Below are 12308 nucleotides of genomic sequence, written 5' to 3'. Positions count from 1 at the left end.
TTCCTCAGTTATTCTTTGTTTCGTTACCTCGTCAGTCGTGACAATATGATACAAATAAATCTGTGGCGCCGAGGATTGCGCTTGGAACGAAACTTGGCCCAATTACGTCATCGCGTAACTCAGCACTCGAGGATTCCGTGTTTTCGGAATTTATTTTCTAGATATTCGGGAACTGTTTTTCGGAGTTTTTTTTTTTTTTTTTTCACCGAATACTCGGGGTTTATCTGAGTTTATTTTTGTTAGCTACCCGACTCTCCGAAGTAAGCAGTTTATTTTTGCTATGTTTCCAAGTTTTCAAGATTGAAAATAAAGATATATATTAACAGGCGTGTATAACCCTGCCTTAGATTTATAATAACGCACGTGTGCTGACATTGGCGCCCTTGCCTTTAGTAAAACTGTCTCACGACAAAACTTGACAAAGGCATTAAAATCGCTAAGCTACTTAACGTAATCGTCAAAAAGCTTTTTCTAGTATTATTCTATTTTACCGTTTTTCTCTGCGACTGCACGTGGTGTAGTGGCGAGATAGAAGCCTCAACTGTCCCTTTTATGACATCTAATATCAGTGCCACACGGGCAACTCGAATGCCATTTACAACGAATGACATTCGTGCGATCAACGAATCGGCTCGCGATCTGTCGCGCGTGGAACGCCCCACGCTCGGAGTGCCGCTCGCTGATTGGCCGATCGTTCAAATGTCATTAGTTGTGAATGGCATCCGAGTTAACCGTGTGGCACGGGTATAAGAGATCATATAGCTTTCACGGTTATCAAATCACAACCCTACATTCCTCTAAGAAGTTCAATCTGGAAACCGAAACAATGGGACATGGGCGTACCAACCGGGAGGGGGGGGGGGGGGGGCGCTTGCCCCCCCCCCCATTCAGTTCTCAGTGTGGGGGGCAAGGCATGTGTTTTGCCCCCCCCCCCCCCCCCTTAAACGGTCGCCACTGGGTAGAGCAAACACTGGCCGGCGGCGCCCAAGGAATACCAAGGGCACCGCCCCCCGACCCGCGTGGGCATATTTTTAACGCGCAGGCGACATAAACCCTATATGCGATATCAGCGACGCCAGCGACATCGGTGGGCACCTACGGTTGCTGAGGGGCATTTTCTTCGCATTTGGCAGGAGTGGCAGCAAGCTGACGACACGTCAGCCCATACTTCTGCTCCTGTGTTTTGCAGGTTGGTTAATTTTTCTTTCTCATCTTTTTTTTATTTCTATTAGTCTCTCTGGCCGCTGCTGCCAAAGTGCGTTGCGTTAAGGTGTCCTGTCTTTTTTTTTTTTGCGCATTTTGTCACGACGCGCTGTTGCGCATGCCGGCTATCTATTCCTAAGAATGAATCGTATATGCGCTGCTCTAAATGTCATTTCATGTTCCATCTTGGTGAGTGCTTTGATGAAACCAAAGAAATACTGCAAGTAAAACCTGGGGATTTTAGAAAAACTTGGAAGTGTGGACTGGTGAGTAGGAGGCAAAAAAAAAAAAAGAAACTAACGAAGAAACAAAAACGCAGAAATTGGTAGTCGACTTCTCTTTACTGTTGCTGGAAATGAGCGTTCAGCTCGATATTCTCATGACCTTACCCAGTGTCATCGGTGGACTCGAAAAATCTGTACAAGTACTTTCAGACGTGTTTGAAGACCTTCAAAGGCGTTTTCTTGCGCAGTAAAAGTTCACTAAAGAACTCGCTAAACGAGTACACCTGCTGGAAAAAGTTTCTTCTCCAAACGAACTCGCTCAGCTTCGGTTAGATTTGGATAACCTCGAAAGACAGAGCCGTCGTCTAAACATTGAAATTCATAGAATCCCAGAAACACAAAATGAAGACCTGATGGGAAAGATGAACGAATGGGCAACAAAGCTGGATATTCCGCCTGTAAACCGAAGTGACAATGCAGTTTTGCATAGACTCCCAGCAAAACCGGGTGAAACACGAGGTGTTATCGTTCGCTTTACGTGTCAGGAGCTTCGCTATTCTTGGCTTCAAAAAAGGCAGTCACTTAAGAAAGAAGGCAACGTGTACATTTGTGAAAACATGACTCGGCCCTCCCGCACTCCCCTGTCGACGACGAAGGAATGGGCGCAGAAATCAGGATAAGCTTTTGTTTGGCATGCGAATGGGAAAGTGCTAGTCCGAAAAAAAAACTGTGAACGAGCAGTGGTTATTCGTGGTGAGGATTGATCTTGTCAGTCTAAAGTGACTCGTACGAAAGAACGTCTGAGGTTTTGTTATTTTTATGTCTTATATGTCTCGTGATAGCGCATCTTTGAAAGGTCACTATCCTTCACTTTTTCGTTTGAATGCAAGAAGCTTGCGAAAAAAACTTCGACGAGGTAAATCGTTTCTTAACTGAGTTAGATCAATGTTTTGAGATAATCTGTTTTAGTTAGGCGTGGTTTACATCTGATGAGCGTGTCCAGCTGGCTGGTTACGACTGTGTGTCTGCGTGCCGCTTAAGAAAGGCTGGTGGTGATGTTGCCATATATATTTGCTCAGAGGCATCATACAAAAGAGTTCCTGAATACAAAATTATAGACGACAACGTTGAGTGCATTTTGATTCAATGCTGTGATATTTTGTCTGCTCTCTTGTACCGTCCTCCGTCTGGATCCGTAAATGATTTTCTGCATTTCTCAGAAACGCTGCTTGAACAGAGCATAGAACTGAAGTTACAGGATGTTCTTGTTTGGTGATTTTAACATAAATGCTTTCGCGGACAATGTATCATATTTGCGTTTTCAAAAGATATTTGAATCTTATGGTTGCACAAACACAATAGCCGTAACAACTAGAATCACCTCGACTTCTGAGACAACCCTTGACCTCTTTATTACAAATCTTCCTATTGAGAATTTGAGATCAGGTGTATCAACGTGCGATATCAGAGATCATTTGCCAATATACTGTCTAATGCCTATTAACCAGCTGCGCAGGAATAAAGAAAAAAAGCTGGTTAGAGACTATTCCGAACGAAATATTCAGCATTTCATGGATCTTCCTAGATTCGGATAGTGTTTTGAGAGAAAATGATGCAAACACAGCCTATGAATATTTTTTTTATCCTGCTTTGTGTCCGCGTGTAACACCTCTTTTCTAGGGATGCCGCAAACCACCCTAGGTTCGAATTCGAAAGGTTTCGATATTTTCGAACCGAACGAATGTTCGATTTCAAAAAGTTCGATATTTTCGACCGTAGGGAGGTTCGAATTCGAAAAATTCGCAACTTTCCGAAAATCGTGGGGTTTCGAATCGAAAAGTTCGAAGCTTTCACGGTTTCTAAAAGTTCGGGTTCGATTGTTTCGAATATCTGTTTACTTTAGGTTCGATAAATTCAAAGATTTTTAACTTCCCTAATTTGAAATTCAAGAGATTCGAATGTTTCGAATTTCTTTGAATCTTAAATCGAAAAGTTCGAATGTTTAGAATTTCTAAAGACATAAAGTTCGATCAATTCGAAGATTTCGAATTTCTTTCTACATAAAGTTCGAAAAGGTCGAAGGTTTCGATTCTCCTTTAAAGCTAAATTCGAAAAAAACAACAAAAAACCCCAAGGTTTTTTTATTTTTTTTAAGTCCAAGGGCGCAAAGTTCGAAGTCCGGTTTTCATGTTCCGCCACAGTTTCAGTTTCAAATAACGTTTTCACGCCTCACTGGTTTTCACGAAATCAGGTTTAGAAAAGTTCGGGTGTGATATTTAGACTGCGCGAAGTTGGTCAGGCAATTAAATGAGACGACGAGTGCCCCGGATGTGCTGGAATATTTGCCAGTGCAGTGACGTGTAACAATAGATCAGTAATTGTGACCGCAATCCCGGGGTGGTCATTAACGTGCATTACGAAGTATAGTGATCACACGAACGCACTGTTTAACGATACTCATCCAGTTCGAAACGGCCAGGGGCAGGCAGGTGGTTGAGGTTCAGAAAAACCTTGAAGTGATCTGGCAAACTGCCCCCCTACCTCCTTGCACGCTGGTAGTAATCCGATCGAACGCCGCCCGAGTGACGCTGGCATATAGAAGTTTAGTTTGTACATGATGCAAAATCCTGAGACTGGGAATGAAATTTGAAAGAAAAAGTGCAAGAAGACAGAAAAAAGGGGACAGGACAACGTCTCAAACTCAACTCAGCTAAAAACTCAACTCAGGACGTCTCAACCTCAACTCAGCTGAGTTTGAGACGTTGTCCTGTCCCCTTTTTTCTTTCTTCTTACACTATTTCTTGCGAATTTCATTTTCACTCTCAGGATTTTGCATCATGATCAACATACACCAGCTCGCCTGCACCTTGACAGTTTTTTTGTTTGTAATTGCTTTGAAGGTTTCTTTTTTTTTTTTTTTTTTTTTTGGGGGGGGGGGGGGGGGGGGGGGGCGGAAGAAACGCCGGGCAAAAAGCACAGAAGCTGACGCAACTGGAGGTCGAGGATCGTTCTACCGTTGGTTCTGCCATACCAGTGGCGTCCGAAGAGGAGGGGGGGGGGGGGGGGGGGCAGTCTCTCCCTTCCCCCCCCTCCCCTCTCAGATATTTCGAACTGTTAAAAAAAACAATACGGGGAAAGAGGGCGTGGTCGAGCTTATTTTAATCTGAAATTATTTATGCATATGTATAGCTACTGTCGCTCTTCACTGCATAAAAGATCGCGTAGATGTTTAAGTCCGGTATTCACATGCAGCGAAGCGCTGATGTAACGCTGCTCACGTGCCGTCAAGTACTTATTGTATGCCATGAGCAACAGTTTTGACGGTGCGATACAAAGCTGGGGAACGCTCCCGTCGGTACGTGCTTAGCACGAGGTCAGCGCTATGCTTGTAGCGCTCCGCTGCATGTGTGAACAGGCCTTTATGGCGAATTCCACAGGGCGTTTTGGAGCGCGCCGGGATCAGTTGACCAGATGCGGACTCGAGCACACGATCCGAACGGGTTCGCTCCGTCTACGGATTCCATGTGGAACATGACCACTGCTCCGGGATCGGCGGATGCCTTCCCGTCATTCAAATGCCCGGGAATCCCCTTTCCGCGGCCGCCGCGGTCGTTTCGAAGACGTTTTCGCTATCGCGGCGCTAACACGTGTTCGACGCACGAGCGGCAGGAATGGCTCAGGCGCTTCTAGCAAAGATTGCGGGAACGCCCGAAGCGCGGCAAATACCTTTCTTCCCCTTCCTGCAAAACGAACCGGCTGTAGAGCCAAGGGGTAAGCAAGCGGCCATTACGAATTCTTCTGATGTCGAGACAATCTAGGAGCCCAGCCCGCGACGTGCTTCTTCTCAGGCGAGATGGGCGAGATCAGGCGAGATGCCCCACGAGAAAGGAAGTCACGTGTGTGCGCCGAGGGCTGGCCCGGCTAGCTTCAGGTTGAATCCTCCGCAATCGTTGGAGCGACTTTTCTCGGATCCAGATCGAGATCTGGAGCAGAGCTAATCCAAAACGACCAGTGAAACACGTCGGTCTCGATCCCGATCGCCCACTGAAATAGGCTCGCTCCACAAAAGTCGATCCCGGAGCGCCCCAAAACGACCAGTGAATTCGCCACTAGGCACTACTCGTCACATGCTCGGTGGCTCGAAAGTTCAAAGCTATGTCTTTTCTACCTAAATAACTGTGCCATTGGTAAAAAATAATCAATAAATAAACATAACAATAAATGCAAAAATAAAAAGCTGGAGAGGAAAAAAAAAAACGAGCAAGAACCCGTCGGAAGTGTTGCATTCTTGTATATTCAGAGGCCCAGAACTATGAAACAAGTTTCTCCTACCAAAATGTGTACAGGCCAAAAGAAACGCGTCCCAAGAACCTGAAATGAGAAAGAAAAAAAAATTATGACGCGCTGAACTTGAACATTTTTAGAAATTTTCTCCCATGAGTTAATTTATTCCTCAACATGAAAAGAACAATAAATACATTATTTTGTATTTTGCACATGGTAATGATATGTACTGTCTCTGGTGTTAATTTAAATGCGATACCCCAAACAATGTAGGCGAAAATAATTACGAAGTTTAAGGCATAATTGTCCGTAGGTACATGTTTGGATATTTATTCGAAACTCGTCTTGAACAACAATAATCATATCTTAAGATGGGACTCACCTAGGCTATATATAGATCATTCTTAAAAAGTTTAAGCTTCGGCTATAGCGCGCTTCAAATACGGCACAAACGACAATTGTCAAAAACCCGTCGTCCTTCCTCGCTCCTTCCGGAATCTATTTTTCTAAAGCCAAGCATGCCAGATGATGGAAATAAACGGCATTCTCTTTCGCAAGGAATGCGGCACCCCATGTAAAATTGCGAAAAAAAAGTTACGGATGTACCTCACTGCTTGAATCCAAATGAAACCACCCGCCGGTCTTTCGAAGTTCGACGAACTTCGACCTTTTACCCTAAATGTTCGATAAGTTCGTCGAACTCTTGACTTTTCAGGAATCGAGAGTTCGACAATTTTCAAATTCTTTAGATTAATGAGTTCGAAAGTTCGAACATCATCGAATTTCTTAGCGTAGGAAGTGCGGAAGTTCGAAAAGCTTCGAACTTTTAGTGCAAGAAAAATCGAAAGGTCGAAAATCATCGAATTTTTTAGTCTTCAAGTTTGAAAGTTTGACAAGCATCGAATTTTGCAGCGTAATAATTTCGGAAATTTTGAAAAGCTTCGAACTTCTTAGTTTAATAAGGTCGAAAATTCGACTTCCGTCGATTTTTTCAATATGGAAAGTTCGAAAATTCGAAATCTTTCGAACCTTTCGACCCGCTTGATTCAATCATCAAAACTTCGATTCGAAAAAAGTTCGCGGCATCCCTACTCTTTTCCCCTAAAGACACGTAAAAAGCATAAGAAAACTCGAAAACCATGGATATCTCATGAATTTTATACAAGAATTAAAAACCGCAACAAGCTATTTCAAATATTTCTAAAAACGAGAAGAGAAAGGGTCCTTTGCATATCTAAGAAAGTCCGAAATAAAATAAACTCCAATATTAAAAAAGCAAAATGCGAATATTGTATGAACAAATTTTCAGAGGTTATGGGAGATCCCCGCATGATATGGCAAACAGTAAACGAGATCATTTCTAAAAATACCTCGACAAGAAAAACGTTCAATTCTACAATGACGTGCTGACGGATCAACAGATAGCAAATCTGTTCAATGCGCATTTTGTGGCTGTTGGCGCTCCTTTAAATAACTGTGTAGAAATACCATGCGAGCAGTTGATTTCGATAAACTGCCTTAATTTTCTCTTTCTATATCCGACAGACCAATGTGAAATAGTGAAGTTAATTCTAGCATTGAAAATGATTGCGCCTCCGGGGCAGACGACATTAAATCAAAACCGTTAAAAGCCGTTTGCGAAACAGTCAGTATTCCACTCGCGCAAGTTTGTAACCTCATGTTATCTACGGGTGTCTTCCCAGACAAAATGAAGCATGCACGTCTGACGGTTACACACAAAGGTGGCCCAGTTAGTGACTTAAACAACCTATTTTTGTACTTTCAGTCTTTGCAAAGATAGCCGAACATATTATAAATAAAAGACTTGTTGAGTTGTTTTTACTTTCAATAACATTTTAGTAAATAACAATTTGGTTTTCAGAGAAATAAATCGCCAGAAGTTGCACTTCTTAGAATTAAAGAACAAATTCTCGAGAACATAAAACAAAAAAATATACACGCTTGGTATATTTCTCGATCTCAAGAAGGATTTTGATTGCGTAGAGCGTGACATACTTTTACAGAAACTTCCGTTGTGTGGAATACGCGGTATTTCCTTATTACTGTTTAAACGTTACCTCACTACTAGAACGCAATATACAGTAGTAAATGGAGTAAAGTCCGACGTTCAGTACATAAAGTATGGGGTTCCTCAGGGGTCTATTTTTGGTCCTATATTATTTTTGTTATATATTAACGACATTGTAAACATACATGGCAGTTCAAATATAGTCCTATATGCAGATGACGCAAATATTTTGTTTTCTGGCTCGGACATCAAATACCTCTTTGGAAATGCTAAACAGTGGTTGCGGGGATTAGACTTATGGCTTAGATCTAATAAACTTTATTTAAACATAGAAAAGACAAAGTACTTTCTGTTTTGACCCAAAGGAATGATACCACCTTCCAATTTGAAATTAAAATTCCAGGACTCTTATATTCAACCATCTTCAACCATTCGATTCTTAGGGGTTTTATTCTATGAAAACCTATCATGGACGCCACATATCGATTTTTTAAGAACCATTCTTTGTCGAGTCGTTGGTGTCTTAAATAGATTAAAATATTATCTTCCAACAAAAGTGAAACGTCAAATTTATTTCACCCTTGTGCAATCCCGCATAAGCTACTGCCTTTTAGTGTGGTCAACGACATCCCAAACAAATCTAGACAATAGACGCTTTACACATGCGCTAGATTGAGCCGCCATAGCCGCCTTTCTCTTGTCTTACCGAGATGCCGAGCCACTGAAGCGGGCGTTGACGAGTCTCCACAGGGGCCTGTGCTAAGGAGAAGGACATAGTAACACTTAAAATGGCAATAACCTCTCCTGCTGGGGTAATGATGAAGTGAAGCAAACGGAATAAGAGGGAACAAAAACTGAAGGTCAGTTATAGCGGCGCCCATGCACACCTGCTGTAAAGCGTCTATATTGTATTCATGCAAAAGCGAGCGTAGCGAGCAATTGGTAACGTACAACTTGTTAAAAGTGCAACACCATATTTTAGGACATATCAAATACTCAACGTAAGAAATCTCCATAAATACAAACTATCACTTGAAATTTGGCGGCAATTTCAGATCGATAAATTGGTGTTCCATGCTAAGTACCACGCGAATGATAGCCCATATAATTTAAGACGACATTTATTAATAAAATCGCGTTCGCGAACAAATTATGGAGACCAGAGGTTGAGTTTTGATACCAGACCATTTAAACCAATACTCGTATATTTTAGCTTCATTGGATTGCGTACGATCACTCTGTCAATATAAAATATTGTAAAAGAACATTTACTCACAGGGGAATAAAACCGGATATGTTTTAAGAAAAAAACTTAGGATGATAACTAGCAATTGTCCTTCCACGTTATGTTTTTTTTATGTATTTGTTGGGTGATTCCACGTCAGTTCATGCAATGATGGTCCGGGTCATATTTTAGATATTTTTGTTAAAAATATATATGAAAGCCATGTTCTTGGGAGGAACATTCAGCTAGATATGAACGCCGTAACAATTTTTTTCGCAGAGATATAAAATAGAGAAGCTTGAGGCGTGGAAATTGAGAAGATTTCACAATGCTACTTTGCACGGTAGTCATTTCCTTATCAAACCTTTCACGGCACCATAACTTTTTTAATAGGTTTTACAAAGGTTATACAACACATACATAAAAAATTAAAAATATCCATAAAATATTTCAATGCAAACAAAAATATCAAACATGGCACAAAAACGCGTTTTAGAGACATGTTCACAATTTTTTTGCAAATAAACCATCTTTCATAATACTTCACAAAACATATCAAAACGCGCGTATTTAAATATTCTTTACGAATATATAAAGATAATATGCCCACCCTTAAACATATTTTTGTTATCAACTCGGAAATTCGGCTGATTTCTCAAAATGTGGCAAGATTGGGCGTCGATATTTAAAAAACTCCATCTTTTATTTTCTTTAAACTCCCCTTGGCACTTTACAGTGACTTGAACTAACCTGTGATGGCAAAAGATTGAGTAACATATGACCTCCAAGCGGGAAAAGCTACGACAAACCTTCACTCGGAGCGAGCCGACGTCTTCGTCATAGCGGCTTTGCCGCACAGCACCAAACGTTTGGGCGTTAGTTATGGCATGTATTTTATATTATTAAAATTATTTTTTTATACGCGGTGAGTATTAGTGACGTGAAAAGGAACTTTGAGCTGGAATACCATTAATTAGCTTACAATTCACAGGAATAAAACGGCCCCACTCTGCAAATTCGCTACCTATGCATCATACATAAGCTTAAAACTCTCAGTTGCGCGAATGGCCATTTATACATCTGGCCTCTCGGCATATGATGACTTTCACAGATGAGTATCCTGGATTCCTTTGACAGCTTTTACGGTGGTCCACTTTGCTTGCTTCACCGCACGAAACTCTCGAACTCGAAGACAGTTGTGAGCACTGCGCAGAGTGGTTTGACGCGTTTTGCGAAGTGCTGAAGGCATGTAGTTCCCACCATGCAGGAACGCAAGCGATTGTACGTGCTTCTGCCACCAATCATCCTGAAGAAAACAATATTGCGTCTGGTGTCGGGTGCGACTGCCTACATGATTGATGAAACATGAAAACTGAAGCGCAAATGTGGTGTTTGGGCAACCCCTGATCCCTACATGGGGAAAAAGGCGAATGCCGAAGACGTGGGGGTTGCAATTGAGTACTACACACGCGACGACCTCGCATGCTCTGTTCAAAGCCCCGACAAAAAGGACGTCGTCAAAGCCATGATCAACGACATGTTCAAAGTCGTAAAAAGGCTTATGACCCGCTCTATTAAGGAAGCTTACCAGCTGTTTAGGAAGGACCATCCCCAACCCGAACTAGCCATCTCCAAATTTTATTCTCTACGACCAAAATGGGTAAAAAAAAAAGTCCCGAGCACGAGGTGTGCGCATGCATATATTGCGTCAATTTTCAGTTGCTTTTAACGGCAATAACAAATGCCCCAAAGAAGACATTTACTGAAGACGACCTCAAGCGCATCTACCTCTTCTGCGCTCCACAGAACGATTGCTTTCTGCGCCGTAGCGAAAAGTGCCCAAAAACGCAGAGCATCTCGCTGCAGTCGCTTCATCTCGACGGAGACGAAGAGATCTGTTTCGCGTTATGGGACGCTGGCGAACTCGTCAAAAAGGTTATGGACACTTCTGCCTTCCTGCGGCTATAGGAGAGCGAAAAGTGTATGAGGCATTCCTACATCCTTGACCTTGAACGAAGCCTGATACATGACACAAGAACCGCCTTACCACCCAAGGCAGTAATGTTCCACTTCAATTTTGCGGAAAAATGAACAGTACTCTTTCCAACCGAAGTGCAGAGTTTTCATTGAAAAAAAACTCAAGTGTCTCTCTCCACAAGTGTGGTTACGTCCACGCAAGGCACGCAAAGCTTTGCCGTTGTCACCGATGGTACACGACACATGACACAGCTCACGCTCTTCTAGCCACATAGGCCATAAAAGAGTATGTTAATGTTCATTTCCCAGTCTTTTTTGAAATAATTTTTGTATCAGACGGAGCGGCGGCGGATTTCAAGAATCGCTTCCAATTCCACGAATTGTCTCGGAAGCCGCACTCTTCGGCAAGATGGATCTTTTCAGCCACTGGACACGGAGAGAGCGCTTGTGATAAAGTAGGTGGAAGAACCAACGCTCACCAAGTTGAGATCTTCGCTCAACTCAACGATTGCCACCGCCAATGACTTTGTGGAAGTGCTACGTAAAAAAGTAACAAATGTCTGCATGTTCCATCTGTCTGTGGAACGGGTTCGAGAGTTTCGTGCGGTAAAGCAAGCAGAGTGGACCACCATAAAACCTGTGAGAGGAATCCAGGCTTCTCATCTGTGGAAGTCATCATATGCCGAGAGGCCGGATGCATACATGGCCACTCGCATAACTGAGAGTTTTAAGCTTATCTATGCATAGTTAACGAATTCGCACAGTGGGGACGTTTTGTTCCTGTGAATTGTAAGCTAATTAATGGTATTCCAGCTCAAAGTCCATTTTCGCGTCACTAATATTCAGCCCTTATGAAAAGAAGAATTTTAATAATATAAAATACATGCCATAACTAACGCTCAAAACGTTTGGTGCTGTGCGGCAAAGCCGCTATGACGAAGACGTCGGCTCGCTCCGAGTGAAGGTTTGTCGTAGCTTTTCCCGCTTGGAGGTCATATGTTACTCAATCTTTTGCCATCACAGGTTAGTTCAAGTCACTGCAAAGTGCCAAGGGGAGTTTAAAGAAAATAAAAGATGGAGTTTTTTAAATATCGACGCCCAATCTTGCCACATTTTGAGAAATCAGCCGAATTTCCGCGTTGATAACAAAAATATGTTTAAGGGTGGGCATATTATCTTTATATATTCGTAAAGAATATTTAAATACGCGCATTTTGATATGTTTTGTGAAGTATTATGAAAGATGGTTTATTTGGAAAAAAATTGTGAATATGTCTCTAAAACGCGTTTTTGTGCCATGTTTGATATTTTTGTTTGCATTGAAATATTTTATGGATATTTTTAATTTTTTGTGTATGTGTTGTAT

At 42.1% G+C, this 12308-nt stretch overlaps 1 pseudogene; it reads left to right on the top strand.

Annotated features, from left to right (window-relative positions):
* The first annotated feature begins 1558 nt into the window (after nt 1-1558).
* Nucleotides 1559-2191, top strand: LOC115328266 (annotated as a pseudogene).
* The last annotated feature ends 10117 nt before the right edge of the window (nt 2192-12308 follow it).

The sequence above is a fragment of the Ixodes scapularis genome, unplaced genomic scaffold (assembly GCF_016920785.2).
Source record: "Ixodes scapularis isolate PalLabHiFi unplaced genomic scaffold, ASM1692078v2 PGA_scaffold8__174_contigs__length_109621045, whole genome shotgun sequence".
Taxonomy (NCBI): Eukaryota; Metazoa; Arthropoda; class Arachnida; order Ixodida; family Ixodidae; genus Ixodes; species Ixodes scapularis.
This window is presented reverse-complemented; position numbering and strand designations above follow the sequence as displayed.